This window comes from Felis catus, chromosome C1, assembly GCF_018350175.1.
Source record: "Felis catus isolate Fca126 chromosome C1, F.catus_Fca126_mat1.0, whole genome shotgun sequence".
Classification (NCBI taxonomy): Eukaryota; Metazoa; Chordata; class Mammalia; order Carnivora; family Felidae; genus Felis; species Felis catus.
This window is the reverse complement of record NC_058375.1, coordinates 136,434,608-136,448,831: the sequence shown is the minus strand read 5'-3', so window position 1 is coordinate 136,448,831 and position 14,224 is coordinate 136,434,608.

Sequence of the window (14,224 nt, the reverse complement as noted above, 5' to 3'; positions counted from 1 at the left end):
GTTGTTTATTTTGCTATAGCCTTGGTTAAAAGAATTAAAAGTTAGTATGAAAAACCAGCTATCTGATATTTGTGGATTGTTGTTTCTAATTATGCATGGAATAAATGTATAACTTTTCTATATAGATGTTATTCTTTAGTGTTAGGTATTTTATTCTCAACTAGCTTTATAAAGTCCAAATTAACCAACTCTGTTGGTTATTTTGTAGTGTTATATCATTTATTCCCAATTAGCTTTATGTAGTCCAAATTAACCAATAGTTATGACAAAGTAAATTTTAGACAACCCTTAAGTCCTAAATATACTAAATGTTGTATTTAGGTAGGCAAAGATCAGGGAAAAAGAAAATAAAGTGAACCAATGAAACACGTAGTCAAAAGTCTACTGTCAGGGGTACCTGGGTGGCTCAAAATCAAGTTAAAGGTCTGATCTGGATTTCTGCTCGGGTCATGATCTCATGGTTCATAAGTTTGAGCCCCATGTTTGGTTCTGTTCTGGCAGTGTGGAGCCTGCTTGGGATTTTCTTCTTCTCTCTCTCTCTTTCTCAAAGTAAACAAATAAACTTAAAAATAAAAGTCTACTACCATTCAACTAACCACCCTACTCTGACAATATGGTGCCTTAAGAAGCTTATTTCTTCATTAATATTTTACATGAATCTGCAAGGCAGTAAAGTTAAGAATATGGACTTTTGAATAAGCCAGTACCAGCTGTAAACTTTCACTCTGAAGTTAACTAGATTATTTCTCACTCTTTAATAAATGAAACTGCTTATTGGTAAGCCTTCAATAAGGTGATATATATAAAAGCACCTATCACGTTGGTTCCTAATAGGCACCTGCTAAATGAAAATATTATTTCTAAGAAAATGAATTATGTTTTCTTATTGAAAAATTATTATATAATATGTGTATGAATATGTGTATGAATATGTGTATAATATGTGTAGAATTACATGACTACTGAAAAATGTGTAGTTAACATAGTTTTAAAAAATACTTTAGGATTGGAGGAAATGTGTCCTGGGGTATCATATTCACCAGCCCCCACCCCATATCCCATAAAATCGATCAATGTATGGATATTTCCAAAAGCATAGACCAAATCTTGCTTTGAAATTGATTTTATTCTAGTAGTTATCAAGGTATTTAAAATTATGGAGTGGGGCGCCTGGGTGGCTCAGTTAGTTGAGCGTCTCACTTTGGCCCAGGTCATGATTTCATAGTTTGTGGGTTTGAGCCCTGCATCAGGCTCTGTGCTGACAGCTGGGAGCCTGGAGCCTGCTTCAGATTCTGTCTCTCTCTCTCTCTCTCTCTCTCTCTCTGCCCCTCCCCAGCTCGTGCTCTCTCTCTCTCTCTTTGTCAAAAATAAATAAAAACTTAAAAAGAATAAAATAAAATCATGGAGAAATATTTTAGTGGCATAGATATATCAAGCATCAATAGAAATTGGTACAATGCTAAGGTTGAAGAGCATCTTCCAATTCCAATGAAAATGTTTCTGGACTCAGTCTACTTTTTCAAAGCCTGAAATCATTGTTTCTGGCTAAACCCATACATTTAGGAGGGCTAAAGATAAATGAAGCAAAGATTTTGTATAAGATTATGTTACTAGTTTTAAAATATTACTCAAGAGCAGGTATTAGATGTGTCTTTTTTCTGAATTGCCCATATATATATATATGTGCGTGTGTATGTATATATATATATATATATTTTTTTTTTATATATGAAATTTATTGACAAATTGGTTTCCATACAAACCCAGTGCTCATCCCAAAAGGTACCCTCCTCAATACCCATCACCCACCCTCTCCTCCCTCCCACCCCCCATCAACCCTCAGTTTGTTCTCAGTTTTTAACAGTCTCTTATGCTTTGGCTCTCTCCCACTCTAACCTCTTTTTTTTTTTCCTTCCCCTCCCCCATGGGTTCCTGTTAAGTTTCTCAGGATCCACATAAGAGTGAAATCATATGGTATCTGTCTTTCTCTGTATGGCTTATTTCACTTAGCATCACACTCTCCAGTTCCATCCACGTTGCTACAAAAGGCCATATTTCATTTTTTCTCATTGCCACGTAATATTCCATTGTGTATATAAACCACAATTTCTTTATCCATTCATCAGTTGATGGACATTTAGGCTCTTTCCATAATTTGGCTATTGTTGAGAGTGCTGCTATGAACATTGGGGTACAAGTGGCCCTATGCATCAGTACTCCTGTATCCCTTGGATAAATTCCTAGCAGTGCTATTGCTGGGTCATAGGGTAGGTCTATTTTTAATTTTCTGAGGAACCTCCACACTGCTTTCCAGAGTGGCTGCACCAATTTGCATTCCCACCAACAGTGCAAGAGGGTTCCCGTTTCTCCACATCCTCTCCAGCATCTATAGTCTCCTGATTTGTTCATTTTGGCCACTCTGACTGGCGTGAGGTGATACCTGAGTGTGGTTTTGATTTGTATTTCCCTGATAAGGAGCGACGCTGAACATCTTCTCATGTGCCTGTTGGCCATCCGGATGTCTTCTTTACAGAAGTGTCTATTCATGTTTTCTGCCCATTTCTTCACCGGGTTATTTGTTTTTCGGGTGTGGAGTTTGGTGAGCTCTTTATAGATTTTGGATACTAGCCCTTTGTCCGATATGTCATTTGCGAATATCTTTTCCCATTCCGTTGGTTGCCTTTTAGTTTTGTTGGTTGTTTCCTTTGCTGTGCAGAAGCTTTTTATCTTCATAAGGTCCCAGTAATTCACTTTTGCTTTTAATTCCCTTGACTTTGGGGATGTGTCGAGTAAGAGATTGCTACAGCTGAGGTCAGAGAGGTCTTTTCCTGCTTTCTCCTCTAAGGTTTTGATGGTTTCCTGTCTCACATTTAGGTCCTTTATTCATTTTGAGTTTATTTTTGTGAAAGGTGTGAGAAAGTGGTCTAGTTTCAACCTTCTGCATGTTGCTGTCCAGTTCCCCCAGCACCATTTGTTAAAGAAGCTGTCTTTTTTCCATTGGATGTTCTTTCCTGCTTTGTCAAAGATGAGTTGGCCATACGTTTGTGGGTCTAGTTCTGGGGTTTCTATTCTATTCCATTGGTCTATGTGTCTGTTTTTGTGCCAATACCATGCTGTCTTGATGATGACGGCTTTGTAGTAGAGGCTAAAGTCTGGGATTGTGATGCCTCCTGCTTTGGTCTTCTTCTTCAAAATTCCTTTGGCTATTCGGGGCCTTTTGTGGTTCCATATGAATTTTAGGATTGCTTGTTCTAGTTTCGGGAAGAATGCTGGTGCAATTTTGATTGGGATTGCATTGAATGTGTAGATAGCTTTGGGTAGTATTGACATTTTGACAATATTTATTTTTCCAATCCATGAGCAGGGAATGTCTTTCCATTTCTTTAAATCTTCTTCAATTTCCTTCATAAGCTTTCTATACTTTTCAGCATACAGATCCTTCACATCTTTGGTTAGATTTATTCCCAGGTATTTTATGCTTCTTGGTGCAATTGTGAATGGGAACAGTTTCTTTATTTGTCTTTCTGTTGCTTCATTATTAGTGTATAAGAATGTAACTGATTTCTGTACATTGATTTTGTATCCTGCAACGTTGCTGAATTCCTGTATCAGTTCTAGCAGACTTCTGGTGGAGTCTATCGGATTTTCCATGTATAATATCATGTCATCTGCAAAAAGTGAAAGCTTGACTTCATCTTTGCCAATTTTGATGCCTTTGATTTCCTTTTGTTGTCTGATTGCTGATGCTAGAACTTCCAGCACTATGTTTAACAGCAGCGGTGAGAGTGGGCATCCTTGTCGTGTTCCTGATCTCAGGGAAAAAGCTCTCAGTTTTTCCCCATTGAGGATGATGTTAGCTGTGGGCTTTTCATAAATGGCTTTTATGATCTTTAAGTATGTTCCTTCTATCCCGACTTTCTCAAGGCTTTTTATTAAGAAAGGGTGCTGGATTTTGTCAAAGGCCTTTTCTGCATCGATTGACAGGATCATATGGTTCTTCTCTTTTTTTTTGTTAATGTGATGTATCACGTTGATTGATTTGCGAATGTTGAACCAGCCCTGCATCCCAGGAATGAATCCCACTTGATCATGGTGAATAATTCTTTTTATATGCCGTTGAATTCGATTTGCTAGTATCTTATTGAGAATTTTTGCATCCATATTCATCAGGGATATTGGCCTGTAGTTCTCTTTTTTGACTGGGTCTCTGTCAGGTTTAGGAATCAAAGTAATACTGGCTTCATAGAATGAGTCTGGAAGTTTTCCTTCCCTTTCTATTTCTTGGAATAGCTTGAGAAGGATAGGTATTATCTCTGCTTTAAACGTCTGGTAGAACTCCCCTGGGAAGCCATCTGGTCCTGGACTCTTATTTGTTGGGAGATTTTTGATAACCGATTCAATTTCTTCGCTGGTTATGGGTCTGTTCAAGCTTTCTATTTCCTCCTGATTGAGTTTGGGAAGAGTGTGGGTGTTCAGGAATTTGTCCATTTCTTCCAGGTTGTCCAATTTGTTGGCATATAATTTTTCATAGTATTCCTTGATAATTGTTTGTATCTCTGAGGGATTGGTTGCAATAATTCCATTTTCATTCATGATTTTATCAATTTGGGTCATCTCCCTTTTCTTTTTGAGAAGCCTGGCTAGAGGTTTGTCAATTTTGTTTATTTTTTCAAAAAACCAACTCTTGGTTTCGTTGATCTGCTCTACAGTTTTTTTTTTAGATTCTATATTGTTTATTTCTGCTCTGATCTTTATTATTTCTCTTCTTCTGCTGGGTTTAGGCTGCCTTTGCTGTTCTGCTTCTAGTTCCTTTAGGTGTGCTGTTAGATTTTGTATTTGGGATTTTTCTTGTGTCTTGAGATAGGCCTGGATTGCAATGTATTTTCCTCTCAGGACTGCCTTCGCTGCGTCCCAAAGCGTTTGGATTGTTGTATTTTCATTTTCGTTTGTTTCCATATATTTTTTAATTTCTTCTCTAATTGCCTGGTTGACCCACTCATTCGTTAGTAGGGTGTTCTTTAACCTCCATGCTTTTGGAGGTTTTCCAGACTTTTTTCTGTGGTTGATTTCAAGCTTCATAGCATTGTGGTCTGAAAGTATGCATGGTATAATTTCAATTCTTGTAAACTTATGAAGGGCTGTTTTGTGACCCAGTATATGATCTATCTTGGAGAATGTTCCATGTGCACTCGAGAAGAAAGTATATTCTGTTGCTTTGGGATGTAGAGTTCTAAATATATCTGTCAAGTCCATCTGATCCAATGTCTCATTCAGGGCCCTTGTTTCTTTATTGACCGTGTGTCTAGATGATCTATCCATTTCTGTAAGTGGGGTGTTAAAGTCCCCTGCAATTACCACATTCTTATCAATAAGGTTGCTTATGTTTATGAGTAATTGTTTTACATATTTGGGGGCTCCGGTATTCGGCGCATAGACATTTATAATTGTTAGCTCTTCCTGATGGATAGACCCTGTAACTATTATATAATGTCCTTCTTCATCTCTTGTTACAGCCTTTAATTTAAAGTCTAGTTTGTCTGATATAAGTATGGCTACTCCAGCTTTCTTTTGGCTTCCAGTCGCATGATAAATAGTTCTCCATCCCCTCACTCTCAATCTAAAGGTGTCCTCAGGTCTAAAATGAGTCTCTTGTAGACAGCAAATAGATGGGTCTTGTTTTTTTATCCATTCTGATACCCTATGTCTTTTGGTTGGCGCATTTAATCCATTTACATTCAGTGTTGTTATAGAAAGATACGGGTTTAGAGTCATTGTGATGTGTGTATGTTTTATGCTTGTAGTGATGTCTCTGGGACTTTGTCTCACAGCGTCCCCCTTAGGATCTCTTGTAGGGCTGGTTTAGTGGTGACAAACTCCTTCAGTTTTTGTTTGTTTGGGAAGACCTTTATCTCTCCTTCTATTCTAAATGACAGACTTGCTGGATAAAGGATTCTCGGCTGCATATTTTTTCTGTCTAGCACCCTGAAAATCTCGTGCCAATTCTTTCTGGCCTGCCAAGTTTCAAAAGAGAGATCAGTCACGAGTCTTATAGGTCTCCCTTTATATGTGAGGGCACGTTTACCCCTTGCTGCTTTCAGAATTTTCTCTTTATCCTTGTATTTTGCCAGTTTCACTATGATATGTCGTGCAGAAGATCGATTCAAGTTACGTCTGAAGGGAGTTCTCTGTGCCTCTTGGATTTCAATGCCTTTTTCCTTCCCCAGTTCAGGGAAGTTCTCAGCTATGATTTCTTCAAGTACCCCTTCAGCACCTTTCCCTCTCTCTTCCTCCTCTGGGATACCAATTATGCGTATATTATTTCTTTTGAGTGTATCACTTAGTTCTCTAATTTTCCCCTCATACTCCTGGATTTTTTTATCTCTCTTTTTCTCAGCTTCCTCTTTTTCCATAACTTTATCTTCTAGTTCACCTATTCTCTCCTCTGCCTCTTCAAGCCGAGCTGTGGTGGTTTCCATTTTGTTATGCATTTCGTTTAAAGCGTTTTTCAGCTCCTCGTGACTGTTCCTTAGTCCCTTGATCTCTGTAGCAAGAGATTCTCTGCTGTCCTGTATACTGTTTTCAAGCCAGCGATTAATTTTATGACTGTTATTCTAAATTCACTTTCTGTTATATTATTTAAATCCTTTTTGATCAGCTCATTAGCTGTTGTTATTTCCTGGAGATTCTTCTGAGGGGAATTCTTCCGCTTGGTCATTTTGGATAGTCCCTGGCGTGGTGAGGACCTGCAGGACACTTCCCCTGTGCTGTGGTGTATAACTGGAGTTGGTGGGCGGGGCCGCAGTCAGACCTGATGTCTGCCCCCAGCCCACCGCTGGGGCCACAGTCAGACTGGTGTGTGCCTTCTCTTCCCCTCTTCTAGGGGCGGGATTCACTGTGGGGTGGTGTGGCCCCTCTGGGCTACTTGCACACTGCCAGGCTTGTGATGCTGGGGATCTGGCGTATTAGCTGGGGTGGGTAGGCAAGGTGCACAGGGGCAGGAGGGGCAGGCTTAGATCGCTTCTCCTTAGGTGATCCACTTCAGGAGGGGCCCTGTGGCAGTGGGAGGGAGTCAGATCCGCTGCCGGAGGTTTGGCTCAGCAGAAGCACAGTGTTGGGTGTTTGCACAGAGGGAGCAAGTTCCCTGGCAGGAACTGGTTCTCTTTGGGATTTTGGCTGGGGGATGGGCGGGGGAGATGGCGCTGAGGAGCGCCTTTGTTCCCCACCAAACTGAGCTCTGTCCTCCGGGGGCTCAGCAGCTCTCCCTCCCTTTGTCCTCCAGCCTTCCCGCTTTCCGAGCAGAGCTGTTAACTTAAGACCTCCCAGACGCTAAGTCACGCTTGTTGTGGGAACACAGTCCGTCAGGCCCCTCCGCTTTTGCCAGCCAGACTCGGGGGCTCTGCTTGGCTGGCGAGCCGCCCCTCCGCCCCGGCTCCCTCCCGCCAGTCCGTGGAGCGCGCACCGCCTCGCCGCCCTTCCTACCCTCTTCAGTGGGCCTCTCGTCTGCGTTTGGCTCCGGCGACTCCGTTCTGCTAATCCTCTGGCGGTTTTTTGTGTTATTTAGGCAGGTATAGGTGGAATCTAAGTGATCAGCAGAACGTGCGGTGAGCCCAGCGTCCTCCTAAGCCGCCATCTTGCAAACCTCTTGTATGTATATATATTAAGAGCAATGAAAACAATGAATATTTAGCAGAGTTGAGAATAACTACAGAGCAGATGAATTTTTATGTGTGTGGCCAAATACTTTAAAAATATATCTATATTCTAAATGCAGTTAGTCTTTGTCACTGTCTGGTATATTGAGTAAATCTGTCTTTGAGAAGTTTCTTGATAGAGGCATGTTATGTCCCCACTATTTACAACCCAACATTCATATATTATATAAACAGTGAATTATAGCAGACCTTATTTGTGCTGAAAGTAACATACTGTGTGTATAGTATTTCCCAGCAAAGGATACTGCTGGAAAAATAATTTTGCATAAAACACACAAATGAATATTGATCCCAAAAATGGCTCTTTAAGAACTCCCCCCTTACCAAGGCCCCAACTCAAATAGGACAAGATTTTGGCAGGACAAGATTTTGGCAGAACAATCATTTGTGTTTTCAAAAAGAAGCCACTTTGTGGGGAACCTGGGTGGCTCAGTCGGTTGAGCGTCTGACTTTGGCTTGGGTCATGATCTCCCGGTTTGTGAGTTTGAGCCCCGCATGTGGCTCTGTGCTGACAGCTCAGAGCCTGAAGCCTATTTCGGATTCTGTGTCTCCGTCTCTCTCTGCCCCTCCCCTGCTCATGCTCTGTCTCTCTCTCTGTCAAAAATAAATAAACATTAAAAAAAAATTAAAAGAAGCCACTTTGTGCCAATTGTTATTCTTCTTTCTTCTTTTCTTGGTTAACTAATGAAGGCCAAGTACACTTTATAGTTTAAAAAGAAACACTGCTACTGACTTGAGACTTAGACCACCAAGTATTGGCTTGTAACTCACTCTGTCAGTCATTGATATTATTTCAAAAATGAGGTCGGGGCGCCTGGGTGGCGCAGTCGGTTAAGCATCCGACTTCAGCCAGGTCACGATCTCGCGGTCCGTGAGTTCGAGCCCCGCGTCGGGCTCTGTGCTGACAGCTCAGAGCCTGGAGCCTGTTTCAGATTCTGTGTCTCCCTCTCTCTCTGCCCCTCCCCTGTTCATGCTCTGTCTCTCTCTGTCTCAAAAATAAATAAACGTTAAAAAAGGCACTCCCCATCCCAATTCTTTAAAAAAAAAATAAAAAAAAATGAGGAAATGATCAGTAATAGGAATGCTGACAAACAGCTACTATGACAGAATTCTAATTTATCTGCCTTGACTGTTTTTTGGGTTTTTTTTTTTGTTTTGTTTTTTTAATCTGTAAGTATGAATATATTCTAAATCTACTTATAGCTATCAGGCTTCACATAGTCACCTTTGCTGCCAATGTAATGTTATCTACCTATTTTGTTGTTGTTGTTTTGTTTTGTTTTTAGTTCAGTGGTTTCTTGGTCTCTAATTTGTAGAACCAATTTTTCACTTCTCCAAGAGTCCTACACTTAGCATTCTGCCATTTACTGCTGATGTGGAACCTTGTAAAAAGGCTTTCAAAATCAAGTACTTCATGAGAAATTGTGTGGCATGTTACAGAAACATTTTTATATTTTATCAACAACTAATTATTTTTCAAAAGCCATAGATTTTAAAGGTGAACAGAGTAAGTATGCACTCTATTTTAAAGATGAACATATTAAGTATACAGTCTAGAGGCTATATTCTAAAATAAAAAGAATAATGATTGTATATTTTGATATTTGAGGTGAATAAATAGCTAGTATCATTAGAAAACATATTTTAAAGATTGCAACATTTGGCCAATTCATAAAATAATAGAACTAGAAAGGCTTGACATTAAATCAGTTTTTCTACACAGAGGAAAAATAACATGTCACTTATTTTTTTTTTAATACCACCAGGTGAAAGTTTTCCATATGTTTAATGCTCAACCAATTTCAGAAACATAGCTTATCCTCTCAAGAATGGGACCTTACTAAATATTTCATTTAAACAGAAATTAATATTATACAAATTAAAATCATTTTGAATTGAACTGATTTATTTATGATAAATATTGTATGTAAGTATGATAAAAAGTTTGATGCACAAGGCAGGATCCAGACAGGACAGTGGCCCACACAATTAATAGAGTATTTAATCTCTTTTTTTCCCCCCTTGAAATGTTAACTGGAGCCAAAGGACCTAAAAAAGTTAGTAAGGTAAACAAAACTAATAGACAAAAAAATCAATTCAGATATAAGATTGATATGATGTTAAAAAAACAAAACAAAATAAAAATATTGCGATCTTACATTTAACTTTGCATTATCTATTACAACCTAAAAATTGTTCCCCAAATTCTGTCCTACAGAGCACTCAAGAGAGCTATACAGTGGAAACAGCTAACCACATTTAAGTAAGTTTGGGTAATGCTGCATGTTATATCTCTGTCTTAGACATGCAGATTAACATATTCATAAAAGCATATTTAACTGTGTTGGCGATGATAGTCCCCTCACATATTTAAGCACAGAAGGCTTTTGGTAGAGTTTCTAATAGCATCTTACAAGACTGTCTTCTAAGAAATGCGCATTGGGAAATGTGGGCTAAGCCTAAAGCTTCACCTTTTAGTATATAATGTGTCACTAATTTTAATTTCAATAAAAGTTTCTTTTCCATCTCTGTGTGTTCCATATAACAACAAGAATTTTTGTTGCTTAAACAGGTGAAAAGAGAATAGAAATGGCAGAGCATAAAGTCATAGTTTATTTTTCCTTAAAATTATACAGTTTCTTTTCATCTTAGCTTTCCATAGAAATTTCCCACACCAATGTTTTTTTTATAATTAATCATTTATAATGTATAAATAGATCATCTTATGGAAAGACAAAGCAGGAATGTTAAGCCTGAACAGGTGATTTACTGTTTAAATAAAATAAAACTTACACAAAGCTAATCTGAAATTTAGATAATACATTATTATTATTCTATAGGGTTCATCATAAATGATAACAGTTAAACTAAATTACTGGCATTAAAATTACTGCTATATTACATGATCACACACATTTGAAGTTTTCTCTTTCTTATTATCTATAAAATAGTATTAATATATTTTCCTAACCATTATTAAAATTTAACTGATTTCATTTGCATATTTTCACACATTTGTGGTAAGAAAGTAAAACTTTCTAATCAGTTATTGTAGTTTACTAAACATTTATTTTTTATTTCCCTAGGATCACCCATATTCAAGGAGTGCTATGGTCTACTCTACCCTACTCTCTTTCACGTAGAAGATTTAGGGTTGAGGAACAAAGTTATTGTTTGGACACCAGCAAGGATGAAATTTGTTATTATACCCTGTGATGGGAAGAGATACAGACTCCTTTTTTATTTTAATTAAAAGATATTTATTTATTTTTAATAGAGAGACAGTTAAACCCTCTGATACAATCCAGTTCAACAACCTGTAGAATATGCCTATTCTGTGCAATATTCTATGCTCAAAATTTGCGTCTCTGGTCAAGTGTCCCTGGAAAAGTTCCTCCTTATTTCCAGGCTCTTCCCATGTTTCATGGATACCTTAGCAGGGCTATGATTCATCACAGGTTACTGTTACTTTTCTCTCATGACAGTCCCTAACATCTATTTATTTTTAGTTTATTTATTTATTTTGAGTGAGGGGGGAGAGGGGTAGAGAGAGAAAGAGAGAGAGAGAAAGGGAATCCCAATCAGGCTCCACCCTGTCAGTGCAGAGCCAGATATGCGGCTTGAACTCATGAACCATGAGATCATGACTTGAGCCTAAGTCAGACGCTTGACCATTGAGCCACTCAGGACCCTCATAACATCTATTTCTATGTGTGGACATTATATGACATGGGCCACCTTTGTTTTCTTTAATGGGGCAGTGAGAAATAAGATATAAGAGTACATGGAAATGCATGACTAATGGAAACAGTGACATGATCTCCAGAGTTTCCATTCTCTTCTGTCACAAAGTTATCCCCCAGTAGGAAGAGAACAAAGGTTGAAAACAACATTTTTGAAAGGAGATTTGAATCATGAAAGGAAATCGTGAATCAAGGAAATCTCTTAAAGCACCAATAGTTCCATAAAATGATGACAATACAGAGAAGGATTAGGAAGGAATAATCATGTAGTGCCTCTTTATGAAATATTATCAGTTCAAATGAAAGTGAATGAAATAAGTTCTTTCACTTATTTTATTACTTCCTAGCTAATTTTAAATCTAGTGAATCTCTTATAAACATGTTCTAAATTTAACATTTTATTTCTGCACCATTATTTGAATAAAGATTACAAGTCTTTAATCTTGCTGGCTTGAAAACAAAATTATTTGGTAGAAGCGTTTTAAGCAGAAGCACTATAACTCTCTTTCAGAAAAACATGATGCAGCAGAAAAGATCAAACATTTACAGGGAAGTTATTTTTCCTCTTTTTGAAAGCTGATGCCCATGGCTTTCACTAATTGAAAATTTTCTTTACAAAAACAAGCCTGTAGGCAGTCTATTTGCAGCCAGGAGCATTAACTGCACATCGCTGTAACTTCCTGCTTTTAGAAACTTACTAAGAGATCAATGGAACTGGATACTGACAATAAGAGGTGGACTTCACTAATTTGTAGTGACATGGGCGTGCAGAAAAACAAGTAATTACCTAGCCATTATCTTTCATAGTTTCAAGCGATACAACTGACACTATCATTATCTATGAATAAGGGATAAGAAAAAAATTCGGTGGTCATTAACATGGAAAACACTTATGGTTCATTTTTACTGAGTCTTTCAATATAATAACTTTCACAGGTTCTCTCTCTCTCTCTCTCTCTCTCTCTATATATATATATATATATATATAATTATTGCTATTGACATTCCAATGTTAACCCCAGAAAGTGCCCTTGTTAGAAATATCAAAGATGTCATTAGGTTAAATGTTTAATAATATTACCTCCAAATATTTTATCAGTTTTAGTCTTCATGAGTCTCCCTAAGACACCAACAATAGAATAAAAAGACAGTTCTAGTTTGCTTATGCTTGGGGAAAAGATTTTTTTTTGTTTTTACTTTTATTATATGGATTAGAGCTTTCGAATTTGTGAATTCGAAGAAGAGGTAAAGAAGAGTTGAATTTGTTATTCCTGATGTATAATACATATAATTTTAAGCCCCACATTATTGATGTATTTCAAAACCTTTGAAATAAAACCATATAGTAACCATTTTTTTTTTTTGCTGATATAGGTAAATTGATTTTTTGTTGTTTTTAAGCCCAAATTGTCCTTTTTCATTATATTCAGGTGAATGAAATCTGAATTTCAGATCAAAGACTGGAGTTTGGCCTCTAAGAGAAAAATGTGTATAAGAGTAGGTATCTTTTCACTTTCTTCAGTGGGTTTAAATGAATTATAAACATTAATTTTAAAAAAATCACGTTTTATTAGGTTTACATTTAATTGAATGGCAATGTGCTCTTTCCTCATCTTTTTCTCTTCAGATCATATTACAAAGCTTATGTTTTAATAAAAATAATTGTTTTATTTAAAATAGTAGTGAATATCAGGAAATTCAACAACAACAAAAAGTAATATTAAAAAGAAAAACAAAATTCTCGCCACTCAAAAATAGCCATAGAAATGTTTTGGTGCAGTTCCTCCCAATCTGTTGTCTAGGAAGACGGAGGCATCTCTATTCTCTCTGTGACAGCTGGAAAAATTCTTTATACCATATGGAAACACATGAGTCACTCCCCCTCAAAACCCCCGCTGGGGGCCATTTACACTCAAAGTAAACTCCAATATTCTTTCCTCATCCCACAAGGCCCTGCCTGATTTAATTGTCTACTCACCCTCTGACCCTACGACCCTTCCAGGGAGTTGTGAGACTATCTATGATAGTCCCATAGACTAGCTCATCAGTTCTTTACATCGTGATCCCCAATTCCCTGCTTTGGCATCATCTAAAAGGACCAAATTGCTTTAGTTTATCTAGGACTGTCCCTGTTTTAAATCTGAAAGCCACACACTCCTGGAATCCTCTCAGCTCTTGGCAAAGAGTATATTCCTAGAATAAGGATATTAATTACACTCTGAACATGTTAGTCATTTTAGACATATTAGCTTTTGAATAATAATTGTCCTTAAGCCCACTGCTCTTAAATTGTGTTTCACTGGACAATCTGTTGATGTTATATATCCCCCACTGATTTGGAATCCCGTCTTCACTAACAAAATCAAAGTGAGAAATTCACTGGACTGGTTTTGGGCTATACAGTCTCACCTACTAACCTATATGTCTATATTAGAAATGATACCATACTTTTTAAGTTACTGTGGATTTCTAATATGTTATAAAATGTAGAGATGGAAGTGTCCTCATTATTTTTATTTTCACTATGCTGTTTTTGTTCACTTATTTTTAAGATGAATTTCCAAATAATTTTGTCAAGTTATAAAAATACCATATTAGAATATAAGTTTGAATTACATAGAATGCACACTTAGCTAGAAAAATGCGTACTCTTATGATATTGAAATCATCCACTCAGAAACATACATATATCTATGCAATTGTTCATATTATCTTTATGATTTTTACTAATGTATTGAGGAATATTTATAGGTTCAGAGCATTTCTACA